General features: G+C 46.3%; 1 protein-coding gene across 1 annotated transcript in view; it reads left to right on the forward strand.

Annotated features, from left to right (window-relative positions):
* The first annotated feature begins 836 nt into the window (after positions 1-836).
* The window catches only part of LOC117231083, a 138692-nt gene continuing 114726 nt past the window's right edge, over positions 837-24802 (forward strand). Inside the window, exon 1 of the mRNA XM_033489166.1 lies at positions 837-1269. The gene's annotated coding sequence lies outside the window, so the exon portion shown is untranslated. The remainder of the gene's footprint in view (positions 1270-24802) is intronic.

Raw genomic sequence — 24802 nt, forward strand, 5'->3', positions numbered from 1 at the left:
TTTGGCTCGAGCATCGATCAATTCGCCGCGTATTTTCATCCCTGTCGAAAATTGGAGTAGGATGAAGAGACAAACGGCAATAACCGCGACCACGACATCGATTACGAGTATCGTTCGTGGCTGTCGCGATTTTATTAGCGAATGCGCGTGCAAAACGTGAAACCAGTTTCTCTCCGTAGGAAGGCTTGATACCGATACGCGGCAATATTTCTACAAGGTAATACACTTAACGCGATGCGAGATCAGCCACAAAAAGCACGGTTAATGCAATAATGCTACGATTAAGGCGATTATTCGAACGTTGATGCAAATTCTCGCAAGTACCATCTTCGAACGACCCTTTACCTCCGTTCGGGAAATGCTATCGATAATAGCGATCTAAACCTACCGTTTACGCAGAAGCAGGCGCGAACGAGGAAACCGTCGTACGATCTACCGCCAAAAATGTCGAGGTTATCGGTTTCCTTTCTGGCGAACAAAACGAAACGAATTCCGGCAGGCGCGTGCACACCACCGAAACGCGCGTCGAAACGCTCCACTCGACGGTATCAACGCGCGAACGCGGCCATAATGCACGCTCACGTAAGGTACAGCCGAGTTCTTCATTATCGTCAGGGGTCTAAATTGCGTGGGCGTACCTATACCTTGGTACACGTTACTTACCTTGATGTACTATACCCAGTACCTGTACGCACACGTTCGCACAGAAACGTACGGACGCGCGTTCGTTCGGTACGCGCACACGTCCGCAGCCACAGGTTCGAGCGGCGAACGAAGCCGAACTCGGTCGAAACAGGCCGAACGCCTGGAAGCCGGTTGTCGCGCTCCTCGCCAGATGCGACGTCGAGTCAGTACCGCGTCAGTCCTCTAGCGGAATTGGTCAGTGATCTGTGTCAGAGCAGGGCCAGTCGTCACTCTCCTTTTCTCCCTGCCGGTTACTCCATCTCTTTTTCCACGTATTTTCGTTCGGCTCACGTCGAAATACGAAACGGTGATTTCACGTGATTTCCTCGTACTTGTCGCCTCGAATCGCGCGGACGCATCCCCTTTACGTGGTTGGAAACCAACACATATACGCCCGGTATCTACGTACGTACGGCCGAAGAGTTAGATACATGTATATATAGATATACATACGTACAGTAGATATACGGTAATACAGTGCCACAGTGGAGTTACCAGTGGGGAAAACAAAAATTAGTTTGCAAGCGGACGTGCCTCACGGCGACCGTCGTTCACCACGTTCTGGATCGGAGGCAGTGGCAGCAGGTGAGTGGAAAGTTTTAGTAGGATATCGTTTTCGTAGCGACGCGACGTGTCCACTGGACCTTATGTCCCGCAGGGCCAGCTTACTCGATCGGATTTCTCGGAACTTTTGGCGATTAATAGGGTAACGGAACTTTCCGTGTTCGATCGAGAAAACTGTACGTATTTCTGTCCGAGGTTGAGTGATTGTACGTCCTGGAGACCGATCGTGTTTTTATTACTCGATCTGTTAAAGGTCGTCGTACGGTAGATAGATTCGTAATTACACGGTTATTGATATCGCGGATTATTATTTTGCTGAAAGAATCGAATCGACGTCGCGGCGATTAAACGGTTAATGTTTATTTCGCGGTCGGACAAATGGCGTTCCATTTGCATCGAAACTAATTTTCGTAACGTAACTTGTAAATAAGCAACGCGCGTTAATTTCCGTTGTTATTACGATCAACACCCCAACGCGTATTTACGTTTCACGATTACATTCATTGTGAAATACGCGTTCAAAGAAAACACGCGTTCTTCTGTTTACTACGTCGAATTATATTACTCCGCTATAGAAAAAAAATTTCGACGATCGTAGCAATGTTTACCATTCACGAACGAGACGCGCGGTGATCTGTTTCTTCACCGCTGCTCGTATACATTTCAAAGCAAAAAACGGACCTCGAAGTTTCCTTCTGTCTTGACGTGTTCCGAAACGTTCTACGCGTTCCATTTGTTAGCATCGTCTGAAAAAATGGCGGTCAAAGGGGCAGGGATTTCTCCCGCAAGGTGATCGTAAACCGAGACTGGCGAGCCATCGTTCTCCTCCTCTTCGTCTCTCGTCTTTTTTTCCCTTTTTTCCCTGATCCCTTACCGTTAGTGGTTCGCCCTAAGGACGAGGAGCGTGTCGATCGGCGTCGAAATTTATACTCTCGAATAGCTGCATTCTGCAGTACCTGTATTCTCGGACGTCCGTGTTATCGAGAGTACCTCGGTTCACCGAAGTAATCTCGGCTTTAGAATACTCCAACAATTCCAAGAGATCTCGAATATTTGTAGCTTTGAACAAATGTTCTTCTATTAGGTTGTCCGAAATGTTTCTTTCGTTTTGTAGGGAAATAATAGAGGCACAATGTTTTTTTGTTTTATATTGGTTTATTGAATCATTCACGAACATAATAATAGAAATGGGACGAAATGGATCGTAGCTGATTCAATAAAATAACATAAATCAGAAATTGTTGTTTATCTATTATCGCCTTATGAAACGCAAACAACTTTTCGAACAACTTAATAAATTTATACATATTCTGCTTAGTGCTACCATAATCGAATAATTTTGATACCAAGTGTTGGATATTACGAGTACCTTTGTATATCCATTTTTACGAGATACTTCAATTCTTAAATGTCTATTCCCTCGAGCATACTAAATTCTTCTCGACACGTTAACGATGGCGTTTGTCAATCGACGTGACTAGTCTGAGTAATGAATGCCCAATTCCACTGACGAAGTAGTAACAAATTGTCGTAGCTGTAGCGTAGCGAGCACGTTGTAAAGTCTCACCAGCTGTTCTAGCCGAACTTGCGTTAGCCTTATCCCTTTCTTTTTCCAATTCTTGCCAATATTAGAATATCGCAATTACGCCTTGCTATTATTAACTGTTAATACACGGCTTGGGCCGAACTGGTTTTGCGAATCCGGATTCTCTAACGTTGCCTTGCTTGCGGTGCACCGTACGAACAGTGTGTTCGCTACCAACGCAGTCACGTAACGTACGCAAAACGCAAAATATCGATATTCCTATTCTCGTATAAACATATATCCTTTGTAATTTCGAAACCACTACAGCTACGTTCGCGTGTAATTTCACGCAGCGAGGTCCGATCTTGGTCGAGGAAGGATCGCGAATAATATACGTTCCAGGAGTGCAACTCTTTTTCAGTTCCAAACGACTGCTTAATAGACGATCACCATTTTTCCACGGGTTTTTTCTCGCGTCCAGAAGCGGACAATGGCCCGTAAACGCGGTGCGCACGAGTGACTGCCGTCGAGGTTAAAATCGAATGTGTGTCACGTTCACCGGCCGCGTCGATTAGTAATCGGAGCGCGCGAACGGCAATTACACTTGAAAAAGTCAATGTTACGCTGGAAGGTTTCGTACGGGTTGCGCAACCGTGTGTGTTCCGGGTTACGTCCGAACTACCGAGTATAATGTAACCCGCTTTCGCGGTCCTGTGAACCAGATGCAGACCCGAGCCGTATCGTATTCGCCGCTTCGAAGGTGTACTGCACCTGTAATTACCGCTTGGTTCGAGACATATGTGAGATAGCGAGGATCGAACGAGTCACGCGAATAATAATACTTTGCGGCTAATCTTCAAATGGAGTACAATTTTATCAAAAATAAATATCGGCATTTTCGAGAATTTTATTTTCCAGTTAGTTTTTGAGAAGATTAAGTATTAAGAAGAGCGATTAACTATTTAGATTGAGCTTTAGATTAGAATTATTTGCAATGTTTTCGTCAAGGTTTGGTAGCGTAGATATAGATATCGAGTAGATTATTGCGTTTATTTTTGTCATTATCAAACGTAGCATGTCGTTTGTCGCTGTTTCTTTGATTTCTAGAAACTTTTTCGCCGCTTCTTCTATGCAGCTTTCGTAACGACGTATTTGCAAGATATTATCAGTACAATATCTAATTATCTCTATCCAAACATTATCGTCGCTTATCTACGTAAAAATTTCGTGTAATTTTTTTCGCACATTGTTATCGACGTACAACTTCCATCGAATTTCATAATCTACTTCTAAAAGTCTACTTCTCCGTATTACTATCGCGTATATAGGATACTGTTTAACCGGACGGAATTCTTCGAAAACCGCGTACACTTCGTTTGACACGTGGGTGTAATCCGTGCGAAATTCTGCCAATAGCGAACGTGTTAATGTCGCTCGATACCTGAGATGCTTCTGAAATGGCGCTAGTAAATGCCAGCGTGCCACCTAGACTGTCCGCGATTCTTCACAGACTGTTCCATGGGGGACGTTTTGAAATAACGATAGTACAACGACTCGAGATTTCTATTGACGTCAGAGAAAGAGTATACCGAGAGAAATAGAGAAAGAGAGAGAGAGAGAGAGAGAAAGAGCGGAGTGGTGGTGTAAGCCAGCGGTGATCGCTCGAAGCGAGTCGTGGGGACTGAATGTCATGGCGCGATAGGTGCCGCACAATGCGCCTCCCGACGTCGGCATTAAGCATTATATGCGTAATTTACGAAGGTTATTTACTATACAATTAGATATCCCCGCGCCACGTATTACGCGCGCAGGTACACGCGGCTGGACCCTCGCCACGCATCTTGCATGGTAATGGTCCCGCAAGTCCCATCAGCGGCGAACGGGCCAGAGAGAAATCCCTCAGTTTTTCTACCGACGTAGCCGGCATAATATACGATACATACGGTGTAACGAGGTATGTAATGGGTAATAATGCGTAATGATATAATGCGTACATTCCGCGTCGTACGTTTGCTATAACAAACATTGTTAGCGTAGACGGTGCGGCTAGGTTCCCTGACCGTAAAAGGGCCCGTGGTCCTACTCGGTGATTCTTCGAACGGCCCTTGATGATGCGCCTCTCCATCGTTCTTGTAATGCTCGGTCTGCGTGGAAGAGGGCACGCGTACCGGTCTCACCCCGGAGGATCTCTAATTCCAGATACAAATAGGACGATCGTTTGTTCCGTCGTCGCTCTTTCTCTTGCTTTTACCGCGGGCATCTCGTACCTTCAAGTAGCATCAGCCTGCTAGATAAGAAAATTGGTAGGATATTTGTATAGGGTAATGCACAATGCACACGATGGTAGTAAGTATATCTGTCGTATTAAACTAGGTACTCGTTGCGTAGCCTTTGAACAAAAGGAAAACAGGCCGTCCAGGAGTGTCGAGCATTATCGAGGCCTATTTTAACTGCCTTGATAACGAGAAACGAATGCGATAATTAAACGTTTCTACCGCGGCTCGATATGTCGGCAGATAAGAAATCCAGTATACGGTGGTGAAGTTCAGGTAGACTTTGCGATCGAACGTTTCACAGCTCTCGGCTCTCTCTTCGCTGATTTATCTGACTCTGTTCGACCATCTTTGTCTCCATCTTCGTTTTTCCTTCTCCAAGCATATATTGTCGCTGACATTTTTCACCGGACTGTCTTCGATACACGTCTCAATAGTCGCGTACCGCTGCTTAATACCGGTGATTTGAATGCGCGCAAGGACACGGTCGCCGCGCCACTCGAAATGGCTGCCAGCTAGCCTCGTTTATTTTACACGATTCTTATCGATCTCTGTCACTCGATCACGCCAGACTTACGTCTCGGGGAAATCTCTGCTTGCAGACTTTTAGATTTTCGAAGGCCGTGACTAGAGAAATTTTACTGAATTAATTTACCCCGCGATAAGATAAGGCGCGAACAGAGATCTGTACGTGACAAGGGTGCGTGGTTCCAGCATCTCGTTTATCAATCGGCAGGCTACCGATATCGATTTCGCGAAGGTGAACAGCTTCTTTGTCCGCGCCTGTCGCGAATGCAACGACCGCGAAGACACCGCGGACGTCATTTGATCAAAAAGACACGCGCGTCTATTTCCAAGTACCTGCTCCGATCGGTTCTTCTCACGGTTAACGAGACTGAATAATCGCCGAGCAAGCGGTAATTAGCCTCTTTCGATCGTTTTCAGATAGGTGAGAAATTCTGAGTTTTCGCCCACTCCACTGCTACCGACGAACACGTTGCGTCCCATCAACAATCTTATTCGGTAAGACGAAGACGAAAACGAAATTTTGCGGTCCCTGCTTTCGATCTTCGTCGTTTTATTATTTTACGATTAATTATTATGCCATTTGTACGTTAATTGGGACATAGATTCGGTTTGGCCGAAGGTAACGAATACCTCGGAACGTAAACGGTTTCTCTGTTCACGAGAGTTGCCTTAATCACACGCGATTAGACGTGAATGGTAAATTTGTCATGGCGCGACGTGTCTCGTATAAACTTTGTCTTTAATTTCAAACGGAGAAGCGGGTTTCGCATGGAGAAATATTTCTCCTCTCAATTAGTCAGCCTTTCGTTTCCAAACGATTTTTCGGTCACGCTGCTGCTCTAATTCGATGTTTCGTTCGAAGAATTCAAAGATTCCTCGGTTCATCGAACTGTGACCAGCGACTGCGATGCTTACCGACTTTCCACGCTAGAGTAATCCCCGCGATGCGCGAATAAAACGAGTGGACTCTCGTTTTCAAGGGAGTTATCCGAACGTCGGCATCGTTTCGAGGATCTTACCAACAATAATCGTATCTTTACGCGCTTTCTCTTTTATCTCTTTACCGAAGCTTTCTCACCTTCGTCTCGATAAGAAGATCGAACGACGAGTAGCGGCTAACATTGTTGCTGTTTTCGACGTTGCTGCCGATTGCGACGCGGCAGGGGAAAGCCCCCGATCGACGATAATTTATGTTGCCCGTTCGAAATAGTTTGTTAACGCTTTATGAACCGGTTCCAGCGCAACTTTGACTTGCTAATATATTACCAAGCGCGTTGCATCACCGCATCAGATTATATCGTGCTAAACACGTTACGCTCGGCGTGATTTTTCGACAGAGTGGTTTAATGCATTCTCGCTTGTGCGAGCGCAACGAGACATGGTCCTTCTTCCTTCTTTTTTATCCGCCTCCTTGCCCCGTGTCCTCATGGCGCGATCTTCTTCTTTCACGCTGGAGGAAACACCGAGTCTGCAGCCGGGGCAAAAAGCTACTTATAGGAAGCGAGCGCGATAAAACAACGTTTTATCAGAAGCAATTACCGATCGCGCAAAACACAGGTCGTTCGAGTCGATCGTTTCTGGAATGTAAAAGACTCCACCTGTGGGAAAGTAACTACTTGAAAGATAGACGCGTTTGTCGTATCGATAGGGATGCTAGATACGACACGTTTTTAGGACAACTTGTCGACCAGTTACGAGTAAATCGACTCCATTAGACCGATCGAACCGGTCCAGATTAAGCAGAAACGTACTACAACAGCCAATGAACATTTTACAAATTAGCAGTATTTAAGATATTTTTTTCATTAAGAAATACGAAATTTGCATATACAGTGGAATCTCGTATGATGCGGCCAGTACATTTCGTGTTTCACCATCTACATTTTTATACCAGTTATAATTGCCACCATCTATAACGGTTAAGACGTTAACATACTATGGATACGTAAACAAGGTATAGATATGGCATACCTAAAGAAAGAAAGACGGAGAAGAAGATTTCACCTCGCCTTCGTGACCTCCTTAAACAATGTGGTCATTTCATCTGGTCGTTCACCAGCCATTTTCTCCGCCATTGAGCCTCATCGAACAAAGTAACATAGTGGATACACGAAAGGGCACATCCGTGGCGTAATCCACGAGGCTCTGACCGACCTTCGATCGTCGAAGAACCGGAAGATCGAGTCGTCTTCTCCGCTCGGATGCTCCTGAGAGAAGCGGACCAGCCGGTGTCTCTTCATGGCCCTCGTAAACGCCAATTACAATAATTACGATAACTGTGGCGCCTGAGCAATGCTCGTCGCTAACTCCTGTCCGCGCTCAACTATCCGTACCTGCCTCGTACTCTCTATTAATTACGCCGCTTAATTAATATTCCGGGGTGTATCGAGGGTAACGACTAGCCGATCGGGCGTGACCGGTTCACTTTGCGTTTGTTTTAACGAGCGGCGCCTCTATACGCGTCCTCTATGCTCGTTCCTACGAGCTAGAGAGGTACTTAAGAAACATTAAGATCGTTTATCCCTTTAACCTTTTCTCGTTACGAAATAACGATAGTTCGTTCATCGATTAACTTTCGATCCTTCGGTATCGCTCTATAGAACGGAGTAGTAACGAGTTTAAAATTTTTGCCAACGCGACAATCGTTATGCATGCAACGAAGTAAAGGCAGCGGTGTTAGAAAATGGTCGGATAATGAGCATTTGGTAAAAACTATTCTAGCGATGAAAAAAACCACGGGATTCTTCCCGATACCGACAATTGCGTCGTTAGACGTTTGATTTAGTCTCGCACGGACATTGTAGAATCAATCTTGGTTTGGTTTTTTCGATTTGGCAAAAAAGTGCCGCGGATAGGATAGAAACGAATGCTAATATACTTGAAACCACTAGACGTCGGTGTAGCGGATACTAATTAGACGTTATGCGATGGGTTTCCGTTTCTTGGATGCTTAGACACCTTCGTAAAAAGGGTTCGAGTTGTTGAAACGCGGAACATTAGCCGGCATTAGCCAATATTCTCCACTCATCGTCACTTTCATCATCGCCAACCAACATCATCCTTTTACCGTATCCTCTCCTCGTAGTTCGTTAACTCGTTTCTTCGGTTCCACGTTGAAACTCGATCATTTACCATGTACCTACCATCGGGGACTCCTCTCTTTTTTCTCGTTTCTTTTTCGCAGAAGTCGTGAACGTGTACCTTATCGTGCGACCGTCATTGTCGGATACACGAAACAAGGTATAGATCACGTTTGCAGCGCGATTCTTGTACAGTTGGACGATCGTTCCACGCAACGCTTCACGAAAGGCTTAAGTCCGAGCAGACGATAATTATCGTCCCATGCAACGGCGAAACGAGCTCAGGAAGCACGGGAGCGCATATTTTTTACGACACCACGTTGATAGACGCACGCGATTATAGGGCGAATTAATAATAATCTTGTGGCGAGGGTGAATCGGGTCTCCGGGTATGTCGAGGACGAAATCTCACGATGGATCGTTTGCTCGTCGGCCGCGCGTAAAAGAATTCCCTAGACCAAGGTGAAATGTTGGCAAGGGCAGCGATAGCGAAATGGCGGGTTTCTCGTGAGAAACATCGAGGATATCGTTGCCTTAACGAGAGAAATCGTCGTGCAGGATACGAGGCTTAATAAGCGAGGTTAAGAATCGTTTGAAATTTATTTTATCCGTGCGAAACTCGGCTGTCGTTGATCGGGACGAATCGAGCAGTTTCTCCGGTGCAAAGTTTGTGCAGGTCGTTTCACACCCAGATCTTGACCTTTTCGCAGCCAGTTGTTTCACCAAAGTGGATAATTAGCACGTTAAAAGATGTTATCAGAGTTTTCGATTTACATGTCGACAGCGAGAGATCGCGGGAATCGAGTTAGCCAGCTGAGAAAAGTCGAGGCTGGATCGTTAGACATTACCAGTATATTAAAGTTTAACTTCGTAATTAAGATATTTTCGTTGCCTCATCGATTTAATGGTCTTACATTATGAAATTTATTCGATCGATTAATCATTTAGTTACTAAATATGCCAGAAACATTTGTCTGGTATTTGTAACCTGCCGAACGTAACATAGACAGTGTAGAAACAGAAATTTCACTTCGATTAATCACTTACGATTTCATGGAGTCGCGAGTACGAACGCCTCTTTTCTACATTTGTCGAGGCGATATTTACGATCTACGATAAATTATATTATCTCGTCAAATTTATCAATCGTTATTTATCAATCAGTTTATTCATTTTCGTATTCTGAGAAGAATCAAACGTATTTTCAAACGGTATTCGACACTCTTGGATTTTAAAAGAAAGCCTCTACAAAATTGTCAATTTCGCTGAAAGTATTCTAGATAAACGAGTCATCGGCGATCTAATGGCAAAACGATTGTGCGCGAAACAAGATCGACACATATTGGGTCCAATCGCTTCGGCATCTTAACCACTGCCATTCAGGAACCAAATCTTCGTTCAACTTTTCCACCAGTGCCAGACTACCTGGCAGCAGAGCGTGAAGTAAAACTATTTTACGTGCCTAACCATTTCAATAATCCTCTCGAACGAGGAATGGTTGCGTACACCGAGTGACCCCTGTCATTTAGCCGCGGACGTAATGCACGAGCTCGGGGACTCGTTTCAGGCTGTCTGAGATTTCACGGCGCACAATGGAGGCTCGTTGCTTGTTTCTTAGCTCTGCAGGCGAAAGACTTAGGGGCTCTCGTTGCCCCCGTTTCATTTTCACGTTGTTCACAGCGGCAATTCTAGCCGTTTGACACAATGGCGCGGCTCTCGCTCGTGTAACGACCTTCGCGAATAATAGCTGTTGCGGCTCGCTCCTATCTACGCGTCCAATTTCAAACGCAATGGTAAAACATCCACGACGGGGATAATTCGCTGAAACTTCTCTTCTTTGTCTTCCCTCGAACGAAAGTCGAAGAAATATACAGCGAGGTACGAAGGTAGAGGGCCGTCGAATAGATTTTACACGTCCTGTTTAGGAAACAGCAGTTCCATTCCACAACCTTGAGAACGCATATGTTCGTCGTTTTAAATAGGGAAATGTGTCGAATGTTGCGAAGAATTGAATTTTGTAGTAGAAATGTCAGTAAGAAAGTAAACTATCCCTAAACACCCTGTATACCTGATTATACGCAATTTCAAAGGGAACGACGGTATGGGGCTGGTTTCTTATTTCGTTGTGCTTCCAAGGATGGAATTGTTATAAATTATTGTTATTAAACACAGAGGGCGTAGTGGAAAAAAACGAGCGCGAGTGGTGCGCGTGTTAATAAAACGAGCAGATGAATTCCTCGCCTGTTTAGGACAACGTTTATTGCCTCGTTCGCCGCGAGAAACGCGTATTACCATGGGTTCATGGGCATAAACTAGCCTCGATAACCGGCGATGATTGTGCGTCCGATTCCGTATTGCGAGCTTAAACTTCGTTGTTCGAGGCCTGTTGGATTAAAATCTTCCTTGTTCGTCCCGGCAGGAATTCCCGTTTAATGGCCATTGCAGAGGAATCTTATGGTCGATTGGATACGATCGACAATTTCGAGAGGGAATGCGGGCTACGCGCGTTCACCACTCTGCGCTAGTTTTTGTGTCTAGGTTAAAAAACGGTATCGCGTGCTAATTTCCCTGTTAGAAACTCTGCGACGAGTCCGTTGAGTCAGCTTAGATCGATCGCCCGAGCTTCTTAGCCGGTTTCCAGAAAGTTTCCAGCAATATATCATATAGAGGAACTAGTTTGAAGTTCGAACGTTTCTTACGGTATAATAACTTTAGGAACTAGGTGACCCGTATTAGCGTAAGTTTTCTTATTTATAGCGTAAATTTGCTTATTTTAGCATTCGATATTCTACAGGGCAATTAGTACGGAATTTAGGTATTTGCAAACACGATGAGTAGCGAAACTGGGTCACTGCAAAATTCGAATAATCTATCCAAATCTAATTACCACTCGCCTATTGTCAACTTAAGTAGAATATCATTGGTCGTGGAATTCGCACGCGTCTCGCCACCACAAAAGTAGCGATTAACCTTCGATTAACCTCGGACGACCTTAACCCACAGTTCGTTACTGACCCAGATCGCCTAGAACTCCTGGAATACCATTCCCACACACGTTGAACGGATCACGAGTCTGACACGTTCGCTGATCTCGTGCCCATTCGTCTACGTAGAAAACGTAGCCTTGTCCGGTTCCTAGAAGGCGAAAAAGGCTCGGAAGGGATCGAGCTGCTAAATTAAACGGTTCGTCGCGGATCGGTCTGTTCGGAACCGCTCGTTCGATTATATCTACGCGGTCCCAGGGGAGAGTTATAAGGCTACACAAAGGATCCTGACAGGAGCACCACGAGCTTGGTGAAACGCGCGCAGAAAAGAAGAACGCAACGAAGGACGAGCACACTTGGCTTGATCTACGAGGTAGGCTGGGTGGCCAGGTCCAAATGCGCCTTTTGTTCGGCCGCAATAAAAAATACTCGATAGATCCGGTAAGAACGTTATGGCCTTCTGCTTGAAAATTATGTCTGTTATTAAGCGAAGAATTATACACCTCGTGCAGTTTCATTCGTCTTAATCTCTCGTCCAACGAAATCACGAATTGCGATTAAAGGAACACGCGTGAACCAAGTGGCGTGCGATCAATTTCGAAGAGTCGACTAGATACACTCGAGATATATTTTAGCGATTTAGTGTGACGTTGAGCGTGCGAGGCGGTTTGATATCTCAGCAAGTTTTTCGATCGGTCGTTAGTCGATTCGATACGTCGCACGCGCTCGTTTCCCTCGCACCACCATACATATGTAACAACGATTTAACAATGAGACGTAAGAGGCAAGCGGTGGCTGGGAAGTGTTACAAGTACAGCCTGTTGCACATTGTATGCCTCTTCGTGGCATACTGAACGGATACCCGTTATACTCGTTTCAAAGATTTAAGCGTTTTGCGCAATCGGTCGTGTGGTGTGTCTCTCTCTCCCACACGTACATACGTACACGGATAATACGAACCCACCACACGTACCAACCAATGCGACACACTTTCCTGCGCTCGCGATAGAATCCCGAGCAACGTGTTGTTGACCTATCGCGTGTACGCGAGAACGTGGAAAAACCGTTTTGAAGGCTGCACGGGAACCACTCGACGTCGAAATTCTCGTCCAACTATCCATCCGATCCCTTTGATCGATCGTGCGCCGGCTAATGTCGATGCTATCCACTCTTCTAACGAGGGATAAGAGATCGTCCAGCGAGAATGATAGCTTTCCGATGTTCTTCTTCTGGTCGATCTACTCGACAGTTTTAAATTTCTAATTTTTCATTTGTCGGTTAAAGAAGAGTTTACGTAAGAGTTACAGCGAAGGGAGTAAAGTGTGTCGCGAGAAGAATCAACGCGTTCCATGAAACCTTTTACTCCGATCTTGTCGGCTGATTCTTCGTCGGTTTTATAGATCGAAAAAATCTCCAAGAAGCTAGTAAAAATATATATACGATGCTTGTTTCCTTGCGTCAGCTTGTTAGCCAGCGAGTTTAGCGATCTTCGCTCATAAATCATTGCCATAAGAACTAAGGATCCGTCTCGTTTTTTTGCACGGGTTTCCAAACAGTTACAAAATACAGTGTCTGGATGCAGCGGGTTAATTACTCGTACGCTACGTATTATCGTCGTTTGTATAAGCCGACTCTTTACTTTCGTCGTTGTTTTCGATAAAGCATCGTCATCGTTCGGATTAAGAACTCGAATATTATCTGCCAATATTATCAGAGCGATTAATCACGCACGTTTATTTTATCTCAAGGCATCTCGTACAGCGACGAATTAATAACGATTTTGTTGACTCAAGCGTTTTCTCTGGTCGATAGCTCGGGCGAAATTTCCGCTCCGTACCGAAGTTCGACCCGTGTAGCTACCAGAGAGGAGAGACGACAGTTTCGCGCGTGTTCGATTAATAATTCTTTATCGAACAGATGTTTCGACACGTCAGACATGCAACCGGGCAATCCATCAACGTTGCCGACATAGCAGGAAGCTGACCTGAAAAGCTCGGTGCCGCTTGTTGCATACTATCTTCATTATGTCACGAGTGCCAAGAGTCCGCGTTACACTCGAAGAAATATGTCCCGGCCGATTTCGTTGTCTACAAATGACTGTCGCCTCGTTGCGACACCGTCGATCGATCGACGTCGATCCCGTGATCTCGATCGAATCAACCAGATCTCTCGTCCTGCCTTCCGACACTTTATCCTATCCGAACTACGTGTAATCGATACATCGATTTACAATTTCCATCTTGGTGCATACTTGGAAAATATCGAACGTTATAAACTGAGAAAACGTTGCCATTCGCGTGAGTTGGTGGTGAGCTTTTGATGAAATTTTTACATATTTTACCGAATCCTTGTCTTTTTTCCCCCGTTTCTCTCGCTTCAGTGAAATGGAAAAGGGAGAACTCTAAGTAAGAGAAATCGATAGCGGAACGATAGGAAATCGGTGGCTGGTGAATATCGGTTCGACGGGGGTAACGCTCTACTTGCCGAGAAATGTCAACCGCATTCTGCAACGGCGACCAGCCAGTCAGAACATTCGCCGGCTAACGTTTTCTTGCGCGCCTACGTTCCTCCTTTGATTCCCTATTGTTCGCGTCGGATGATATCCTGAAACGTGTTTCACCGGCAAACGTGCACGGAGACACCGAGAGCGTGGAGAATATGCATATTTAGTCGCGCGGCTCATGCCTCTGGCTCGATCGGGTTACCAGCCGCGAAACCCTGTCCGTGCCTGTCGCTCCTAGACTATGCCCGTTCCTTGTCTCTCCTCTATCTATCGAACGTACCAGTTGTAAAAGGAAGAGGGGCACCGAGACCACGCGGGAAAGTGATCTCGCGTACTTTATGGTAATATGTTCGCGCTGAACTTTGTACTTTTCTTTCCAGATGTTGCACGTCGAGATACGCATCTCGAGAATCTTTCTTCCATGTTACATCTTCCTTATTTGGACAATTTCGTGTTTTATTCCGTTATTCCACCATACGATACGATACCGTGACTTTTCACGAAGAAAAGTAGGGCTACGCGTATAGCACTAATTCGCCAACACAGAAGCGTAGAATGCACGGATAGTTTTGTGTTACAATATCGAGAATCTGAACGTTAAGACGTAGAAGCGCGTGCATCATTCCCATCGAAATACCAACTGAACCGATACCGACGAAAGAAGATAGACGTTTGCGTAAAAACCCACGTACCGGTAATAAGGATCATTATACACATAAGAATATTCGCCACGGACAATTTCGAGGGAGGGCCGATATAAATTACGAGCGCATGGCGAAACCGCTAACGCGTCCATGTAGTATACGCGCCTCTTGTAAAAACGAGACACGACCGACACGCACTCTCTCCGCACCGCGGTTGTATATGCAACGGGCCACGATCGTTCGTGTACCGTACTGCGAAATAACACTTGGCTAACGATCGACGCTAATGGCGAAGGAGGAAAGAATATTAAGCGTCTCGTTGCGTGGGAGTAACTCTCGCTTTTGCTGGAAACGAAGACCAATCGGGGGAAGTCGAAACGATCGGCCGTCGGTCGTTTACGGACGAAGAACCCTCGCGACCCTTAAGAGAAACACGAGAAGACGTTCTCGATCTATCTCTGGTCGTGGTCCACGCACCGACTATCGATAATAGTTACGTCTGTAACGTTTGTAGGTATCCTTACATCGGAGATAAGTAAAAGGAAATAGGATAGTAAAACTTGGCCGTCTGCTTTAAGCATGATCAATTAAGATATCCTTGTGTGTGTGTGTCGCGTATTATACATATTCATGCTGTACGCGTTTCGACGTTGTCCTTTTGTAAGTGCAGCGTAAAAGTTATGTAAATGCAACAGTGTTGCAGAATGTGTAAGTGCGGAAATTTGTATATCTCTTTGCCAACCACGGCACAAATAGCAAATACAAAGAGAATTTTCACGATACGAAAAGCAAATATACGTGGAAGCTCGCAGACCTGTGTTTCACCTTCACCGTTTCCCGAACTATTCCTTCGCCTCGTACTCAACGCAGTAACGCGCTCATCGTACCAGATTCGACGCGTCATTAACCCAGTTGCTCGATACGAAAGCTAATTACGATCACAAGGAGGATCTGGCATGGCGTCGTGTATCGTCGCCGACAGAGAACCGTTTCCACGCATTCAGCTCCGCTTTTGGTCTAATGCAACGATCCGCGGCCTGGTATCGCGCTACAGATGCGACGCGATAACCACGACACGCGTGCACCTGTATTCGCACACAAATGCAGAAACGCAGAAGCAACGGGCGTCGGCAACGATAAAACGAGAAGAATTCTGTTTAACCGCGTTCTGTTTCTCTCGTTTACTCTCTCGGTCCCGTCTCTTTCGTGGCACGTGAATGAACGCCAGCGCCCCAGCCGGAAGTAGGTTACTGTTACGTCATACGCGCGCGTTCGCGCTCACCCAGTATGCACCGTGCCACGAGGGATAGTTTCGCGCTCATATTAGATCAGATTCTGCCGATAGACCGGCTTGGAGAAAGTAATTAGAGAGAAAGAGAGATCGCCAGGTGAGATGCGGCCGCTGTTTCCGCTCTGCTAAATTCAAGGTTACCCATTGTCGGGATCCAAGAGCATCCAAGCCTTGTTCTCCGCGTTCTCTGCCGCGTTCTTCGCCTCCTATCCATCCTGGACGCGTGATAAGCTGCAAGTATTACGGCCTTGCGAAGGATCGTCGTTAGAGGGTTATGCTAGCGAGTCTTTGACAAAGTACGTAACGTTCTGTAGCGTATAGATTGGACGTTGAAAGCGTGGGTTGAGGATTGACGGGGGTTTCGTGGTATTGTCATTGGAGCAGTTTGTCTTACTTGCGAATAGAGTTGGTTGGTTAAGTCGCTTATCGGGTACTCGAGATCCTGTATCGAGATGAAGATAGAGATGGCGATAAGGGACGAGAGTTATGAATCCGTCGGTTGTCATATTCTTTTACTCGTCTTTGTAGATTTATTTTTTTTAAATACGTGGAAGATTGGATATCTTCTATGTTATAAATATATTTTATTGTTTCTAAGTTGATGATAATTATCGAATAAAACTTGCTGCTTCGAGATAAGTTCGTAACGTGGATCGAGTAGAAGCAACGGAACAATGCACCGTCAGGTGAACGATACGAGGTTTGTCGCGCGGACTCGATTGGATTTGGGAGTAACCAGGAGGAATTTAAACGGGCGTGTAGGCGACAGTGAAAGCAGCGTTACTTAATACTCGTATCGGTGCTCGTAAATAACAAAGGCCGCCTGTTCAACTGGACCGGCCGACTTTTGTCGTGCCTGCGTACGTTTAAGGCGGGCAGTCACGGGAACTGAAAAAAGTCTCGCGGCTCGCGAGCACGAGAACGAAAGTCGAAGAGACAAATTGCGGCCGCTGATCAACACGCGTTCGCCTTTTTCTACCCGCGTGCAGACGGATTCGTCCTTTTGCCGACAATCTCGCCGGATAAGATTGCGTCTCGTTCAGGGTGGTTCGTGTTCCGATATTCGCGGACCGAGATAATTTTGCTCTCTAACGAGACGACAAGATCTACCGATACGGAAAGATTCGTCATTGTGCTAACCCTGTATGGCAAAACGATGGAATAACTATAATACCGCTGCGATACCAACGATGGGATAAAAAAGAGGAAAGATAGAACCCACGACGATATTTCAAAAGTTCATTAAGCTCGTTAGGTGTTCCTATTTCTTTAGCATGCGAATCTTTTTCATCGCGTTCTTCCATCGAACAGCGAGACTAATTATCCAATAACAAACCGTAAAAATTAGAGCAGAAGTCTCGTAACCCTTGTTTCTTATTATACCAATTACCTCATTATCCTCGACCTAATATTCCACCAACTGTCACGCATTTATTAACCTAAAAGCGTTTCGAACGCGATACATTCGACACGCAGTCGACCGACCAACCGCCTCTTTTTTCCTCCGTACAATGGATCGAACTCGAAGGCTCCAAACAAAGCGGCTGGTGTTTGATTAATGGAGCGGCCGCGTTAAGAAGAAACGGATTAAGTTCCAGGAGAAATAATTAATTTCTTTCCGTCGGAGCATCTGCCCCGGACGCACGATGCTCGTTTAATCAGGATCATCAGGAGGCACGACCTTCGTTGCGCGAGGATGGCTCATTAATAAAAAGAAGGCGCCGCATGGCACGCATTTCCACGCCGATCCCCGTCTATGGCGCCGTGTAAATCGACGGGCCCGCGTGCTCTTGCCAGGCCCGAGGGGACAGCTTTCAAGGCTACGACCGATCATCCTCTTTTTCCTCTTCGTTTCCTCCTGTCCTGCCCTGTTCCACGGCCAAAGAAAACGCGAATGCGTGCCACGGATACGGTGCAGATTGCACCAACTCCAGTTTCTCGCCCGTTTTTCCATTCGCCTGAAAAGCGCCAACAGGCTGGAATTCAGAGGTCGGAACGGAAGAGCCGAGTTTTCCCTATGCTGGAATACCAAGCCCCGTTTCCGTTCCCAGTCAGCATGACGCGAGATTTTCATCTTTTCCGACTCCATGTTGGGAATCTTCCTTCGATTAAGTTTCTCGCGTGGGAGGATAGCTTTTGTCGTTTGTCGTTGTCGGCCTTTCAGCCGTTTTATCTCAAGCGTAGATTATCCTAATGTTAAGGATAGAGTGTGAAATATACGATTTTACAAGAAACTTATGCACGTTTAACGAGATGGTATACAATATCATCGCGCGAACCAATTACCTTAAATTATGTTCGCAGTATAAATAATATCAGGAAGTTGGCAGTGACGTTTGCTTGGAATAGAAGATTCAGTTTAACTTAGCTGGCAGTAGTTTCGATCGTTTGATTCAACCATCTTTAAAAGCTACTCTTTAAACGTTTGTTCCCTGTATTTTGCGTAACGAGATTCAGGAATCTGTCAGGAGAACTGGCCACGTAAACATGGTCTTTGGACAGCAGATTGATCGGGGTTGGTCGATTTCCGATCGACAGTCGACGGGTAGAGGTCTGCCTCGCGGCGTTGCATTCGTCTGAGATGGTTGGCGCGTGACAAATCGAATCGGGGCCAAAGGGACGCGCGCGAGAGCGATGAATAGAGGAATAGATCTGTCGCGTTTAGGTCGATCCGCATCTTTTTTCCCCCTCGGTGATACAGCGGACGTGCACGGCGGACGTGCACGGCGAACGTGCACGGCACAGCGGAGGACGACGTCCTTCTCTCGATTCTGGATCTAGATCTCTGCCGGATCTAGATACACCGGTTCACCGCGACGACGACGCTCTCCTCCGGATCGAGTCGATTTAGACACGGTCCGCGCAAAACGATCGATTGTTCCCGTTAACTCGCTTTTTGCTTTCGTTTCTTCGTAGAACTCGACGCTCGCATCCAAGCGTTTGGTTCAGCAAATTCACGAAGAATCCCGCAGGCCGAAGATTCGATTTTTTTTTATAATCCAAACGATCGTGTACATCTTGGAATTTCCCGGTTCGGGTTAGGTTTGCCGTTACGAAACACACGCAGAGAGCGACATAAAAAGTTTATGAGGATGTTAACGAGGAAACGATATTCATCGCTTTCGACGCTTTATTCGGAGAAATTCAAAATTCGATAAGAATACAAGGCTGGAAGATACGTATTCTTTATGGCTCTGTTGACTGGCGAGAAATGTCAAGGCGACAGTAACGTAACGTTTTCCCCTTAATAACCCGAAATATAAATAGCAGTCGTACGGCGGAGTTTCGACGTTAATTAAAATAGACGGGAACACGTAGGTCGAGGCAGTAAAGCACGAGATTCGTTTCAGGACGATTCCGCCGTGTCAGAACCGTTTCGGAGGAGCACGGAGGCGCAGCTTTTTTTCCCCGAAACGATTCGACGAGTCATCGTTCCGTGGCTGAAATTGCCGTTTCTCTGTAAACACGGTGATAGGTGAGAAAGAACATTCTCCATGGTTCAATCTTCCATGCGCTTCGCCGCCGATTCTTCCTGGACATTAAGCTTCAATCGTTAAGGCGGAATCAAAATGACTAATACTGTTATTTTCTCCCCCTTCGTGTTCGACCTGACGTCGAGTTTTTGAATGGAACTCGCGAGTCCACCGTCGATAAGTGGCGAGCTTTTTACGTCGTTTCCCGGCCGGTTTACAGTTTTCGTAATAACGTGGTCGATGATTTGTCAGATTGACGTGGTGAAGAAAACATGGACAATTCCCAGATCCTCGTACCTTCTCCTTCGCGTGTTTCATACCGCGAGCTACGAATAGAGAACTTCTTAAATTTATCATCGACGAACGTCTTTCGCCAGTGGAGGTAATATCGTAGCTAATCTACGAGAAGTTAATTCGATGGCAATTATTATATTTAAGTGGTTGTCAAGTTTCAAGATTCATACTTTTCGCCTATGTAATATTGCTTTATTACCAGATGTAATTTGACGAAACGCCGTGTACTACTCGCCATTGAAATTAAACCCTGTTTCGCAGAAGCGTGTAGAAAATAAAAAAAAAAGACAGCAAAGCAAACCAATAAGCGTATGTATCTGTCTAATCCATCTTGGTTGGTGTTCACGTGGGCGTGTTGCTTCGACACCTTCCGCGATATGTGTAACGCCGTCGTGTAACCGCTGGTTTACAAGGTTGCAGGCAATTCGATCCACGAGACGAGCCGGTCTTGTATCGAATCGCAATTTTCCTAGTGAATCGATCACCGAATCGAACAGTTTACGTTTGGTCTACGATCTTGGTAGTCTAATTAATGACAGATTAATCGAATGGAGAAACGTCGACGTAGGAGATACATAGGCGAGAATAATGTGCCACGCTACCACTTAATTTAGAGGGTGATCCGTGATAAAAGTCGTAGATCGTTGTTAGTGAGGATATATAGGGTCTCTCTCTCTCTATATATATATGGTCAAAGGAATTAAAAAGTGGGTCATCTCGGAGAGAGGTTTAGAAGGAAAGGAAATTGATCCATGGTTGTCGAGTCACTAATAATATACCTACTCCATTTTTCTCTTCGACCGTTCTTACATATTGGGTACAAGGATTTCTTGTCACCGATTCGAGCGATCGACCATATTTCGTTTAATATCGACACGATCGAACATGGAACGATATATCGTCGTATACGTTTCGAAGGAGATGATTTTGGCCGATAAAGCGAGGTCCGTTATAAACGATTAATAGAGCCGCTCAGTGGGACTTCTAATTTGTCATGCAAAAAGGAGAGTGGCGAACACCGATTGGACAATGTCCCTTAATTTCGTCATTTCTTCGCTCGATCGTGAAGTAACTGATTACGTTTTCAACGAAACGAGCACTTAGCTAACGCTATAACGCGTAACATGGTTACGGCAAAGGAACGCTTAATTTACATCATACTCGATTCAACTTCTGGCGATGTTATCGGTCACGTAATGGTATCGGAAGCTAGTGCAGCGTTATCGACCGCTGGAACGAGTAAAACGCTGTAAATCGTTCGAATTGGATTACGCTCGTTGCCGCGATCACCTTGGACGATTAGAAGATTAGAATCATCGGTAGAAGATTCCTTCGGTCGGTTTCGCGCGTGCAAGTAGTCCAGCGTTATAATGGGTCGGACGCGGATAAATAAATTGTACCGTGGGCCGAGATGGCTCGAGCGCACGTTCGTCGTTTCACCGACTACTTCTTATGCTAATAAACATCCACTTCGATTTATAATTACTCGCGATCGATTCCGGATAACTGCTCTTCGTATTTGTACGTACGTATGTATATCTGTACAACCGCGTATTATCCTCGAGGAGTAGTATAGGAAAGACTTCTTTCATTCTCCCCTCCATCTCCATCTCCTCTTTCTTCTTCTTCTTCTTCTTCTTCTTCTTCTTCTTCCTCGTGTTCTTACTCCTCTCTTTCTCGCTTTCCGGTGTTCTCTTCGGTGTGTGTTCGTGTCCAACGAAAATCGACTCGCAGGCGGCGGAGGGTGTCGAGGACCTTCGAGACCTTTTCATGTGCTTCGTTCGCAAGGAGCGAGCTTGGCTTATCTCGAGAGGCCCGGTTTCACGAATACGGCCTCAGAGTGCGCGTGTAGCCGTGGATAACACGCTGCTGCACCAACTCTCCAGACTTCTCTCCTTGTCCTTCCGCCCTTCCTCTCTCCGATTCTTCTTCTTTCCCCTCTGTCTTCTACCTATCCTCTTCCTCTCGTTTCGCTGGTTCTCTCGTTCGCTCCATCGTAGTCCTTTTCTTCGCCCCACGAGTCTCTCTGGCTCTCTGTCGATCTTCGATTCCTTGCGTCTACTCTTTCTTTCTCCTCGGATACTTATTCTGTCTCTAACATCTCGTCTTTCCTTTCTTTCTCTGTTAAGTCTAACGTTGTTTCTCCTCTCCTTCGATCTTCGATTCCTCCACCGCCGCCTCCTCCTCCTCCTCCTTCGACGTTACTTTCTTTCTCTGCCTCTCGCCGTCTCTGTTCGATCGTTTCCCTTCTGTCTTGCTCCGGAGCTCGAAGCGAGCTGGTCCTGCTATAACCCGGAGTCGGCTGACGGTCGCCCCATGTATGGCAGCTTGTTTTATGCTGGCTGCGCTGCATTGCGATGCACGCCGCGCCGTGCGCGCGCTCCGAGCGAACCGAGCGTTGCGCACCACGGCTCGAAACACGCGAGATATATCCAGCGCATAGCGCTCGCCACGCTCTTAAATAAGCGACCGCACGTAACACGGTGGCCAGGATGATTTGCCGAGGTACCGTCCGTTTCCGTCGTCTCGATGAATTGGAAAATTCTTTGCAGGATTTAGCTTGAATCGTGCGACGTGTATAGGAGGCGAAGATGAAATGGGATCGAGAAACTGGCCAGGAAGTGGTTGTTAGGTCGAGTACGCTGGTTTTCTTGGTCGTCGTTCTTGGCAGGTTTTACAGGATCTACTTAATTTTTTCACCATTGATCCGCTATAATTAGAATTTCGTTCGGTTGCGCGAGCTTCGATTCAATTTGGAACGCGAATCCACCGATACTTACGAACTTCCTCGAACCTTGAAGTTGGCGAATGAATTGGAAACTCGCGTTGGAGTGAGGAAAGAAGTAGCCTTGACATTTCATAAGAGCATTCTTCGAGGTTCGCCTCGTTATATACGACCAGAACTCGGCCTAGACCTTTACGATATCAATAACCAAGTTCCTATTTATATCTTATCTGGATTCAACTCACTTTCGTACTAACGAAGTGGAATTCCAAGTTTCCATATTACGGAATAGAATTCCAAATCTTTGGAAAATAGAGTTCCAAGTGTTGGATGGGAAAGGCAAGTCTCGTAGAGAAGCGTCGCGATTGGAAGAACACCTTTGCCAAAAAGAAAGAGTACAAGGGTAAGGAGGGAAAGGTAGAGAGGAGGAGCGGTGTGCTGCAGCGGCGACTTCGAAACGCGCGTAATGGCATTCCTCGTTCTCAGCTGCGTTCGCACCCTGACCTTACTCGTCCATATTCGGGCCTGATCGTGATTGCTTTCTGCCTTTTTGCACGGCGCAGCTTCCTGCGCGCGGGCTGCGCGGGCGCGCGTGCTCGCGGACGCGCGTCGCTCTTTTCACGGGCGCTCTTATTACGTTTTTGTTTTTATCCGCGAAAAACCGGACTCTGATTCCAAATTACCCTACCCTTTCGCTTTCTTTCGCGTTTCGGACCTTCTCCATGCATTTCACGATCCACGTTGGTGGATGGCTGAGATATCGAAAAATATGCAACTACCATCGTAACTCGACACGGATCGTGGATCGAACAGTATTTACAAGGAAAAACGATCTGCAATTTAGTATCTTGAATCTGAATAAAAATATGTTTCTTCCGAAGTATTTTATTCTGTATATCTTATGTATTTTGCATATTATCTGTTATGCGCGTTCCATATTTTTCCACTTTGAATGTTATCCAATAAGTTCGTAAAGACGAGCGGTCTTCTCGTCGCTTACCGCGAAGGAGTAGACGAGACAGAATGCGTTGGAAATTATCATAAAGCAACGATCGTAGGAATGGAAAGCGGATAACGAGAGTCGCGGCTGGAAGCAGCTCGCTAAAAATCAAGGGCAATAATAATTCCTCATTGCAACGTGTAATGACGTGCAAACGAAACAGGATCAAGCGCGTGCTTTTTTTTTGCTTGGTTTTCGCAGACTCGCGAAGAGTTGCGCATCCTCGATGCACGGGAAATGCGGGGCGAATATCGAGAGGATGCGATCGCCGCGCTCGCCACTCGACGTCGACCACGTTTACCACTCGCCAGCCCCAACAGATGTATTTATGTTCGGTTAATCGACTCAGCTTCTTCCAGTCGACGCTCAGACGTACCACGGAGAAGTGGAAACGCCGGTGAAAAAGTAGCAATCCCTCTCGCGACCGACTCGAGATCAATGGCTTGGGACAACGGTGGTCGCCTTCTCTTTTCCTCCCTCCTCCTCCGCCTCCTCCTCTTCTTTCTTCCCCTCCTCCTTCCTTTCTTCTTCCTCTTCTTCTTCCACCGCTTCTGCTTTCCGTCTCCTTTCTGTGTTCCCTCTTTTTCGATTACTTGAAAAGCAACTTGGAGATCCCTTTGCGAACTGCTCGGTTCACTTTCAAGATCGTCCAGCGTCCCTTTGTTGTCGCATCTGGTTCGATCGGATCGTCTCGCCCCGAACGTTTCGTCCGGAATACGTCGGGACGCGGCAGCTCCTTCATCCTTCGAGGTTCAATGAACCGGATCGATTTCACGTTCTCGCTCGTGGTACCGGGCAACGCGAATCGCCGTGCGTTACGTCGAATTAATTACTCAAATGAAACAGTTGCTCGTCTGGCGTGGCCCCGGTCTGTATACGCGAACGAAATAGTCGCTCGGTTAACTTAAATGCGCCAATGTCTACAGCCTGAAGGCTAGTCTTCACTGACAAGTCCGTGCATCCAGCCCCTACTGGCGGTCCGCGACCTTGAGCCGACTACGGCTACGCTCATGGAGAGCGTGATCAGAGCCTGGCTGGTGCGAGCCGTCGTATCTCGAACCTGGAATCGATCGGCTCGTATGATTCGACTCGGAAGACGCGACGATCAGGGATCAAGTCCTTTTACTATAATCGTGCTATCACAGTCGGATAGTTTGACGGGTTAAATTTGATGAAAATCTGCTAGAAGAGACGTTGGAAGATTTCGACTGGAAATCGTAGTCGTCGAATTCGA

Source organism: Bombus vosnesenskii, unplaced genomic scaffold (genome assembly GCF_011952255.1).
Source record: "Bombus vosnesenskii isolate JDL3184/JDL3185 unplaced genomic scaffold, Bvos_JDL3184-5_v1.1 scf7180000013270, whole genome shotgun sequence".
NCBI lineage: Eukaryota > Metazoa > Arthropoda > Insecta > Hymenoptera > Apidae > Bombus > Bombus vosnesenskii.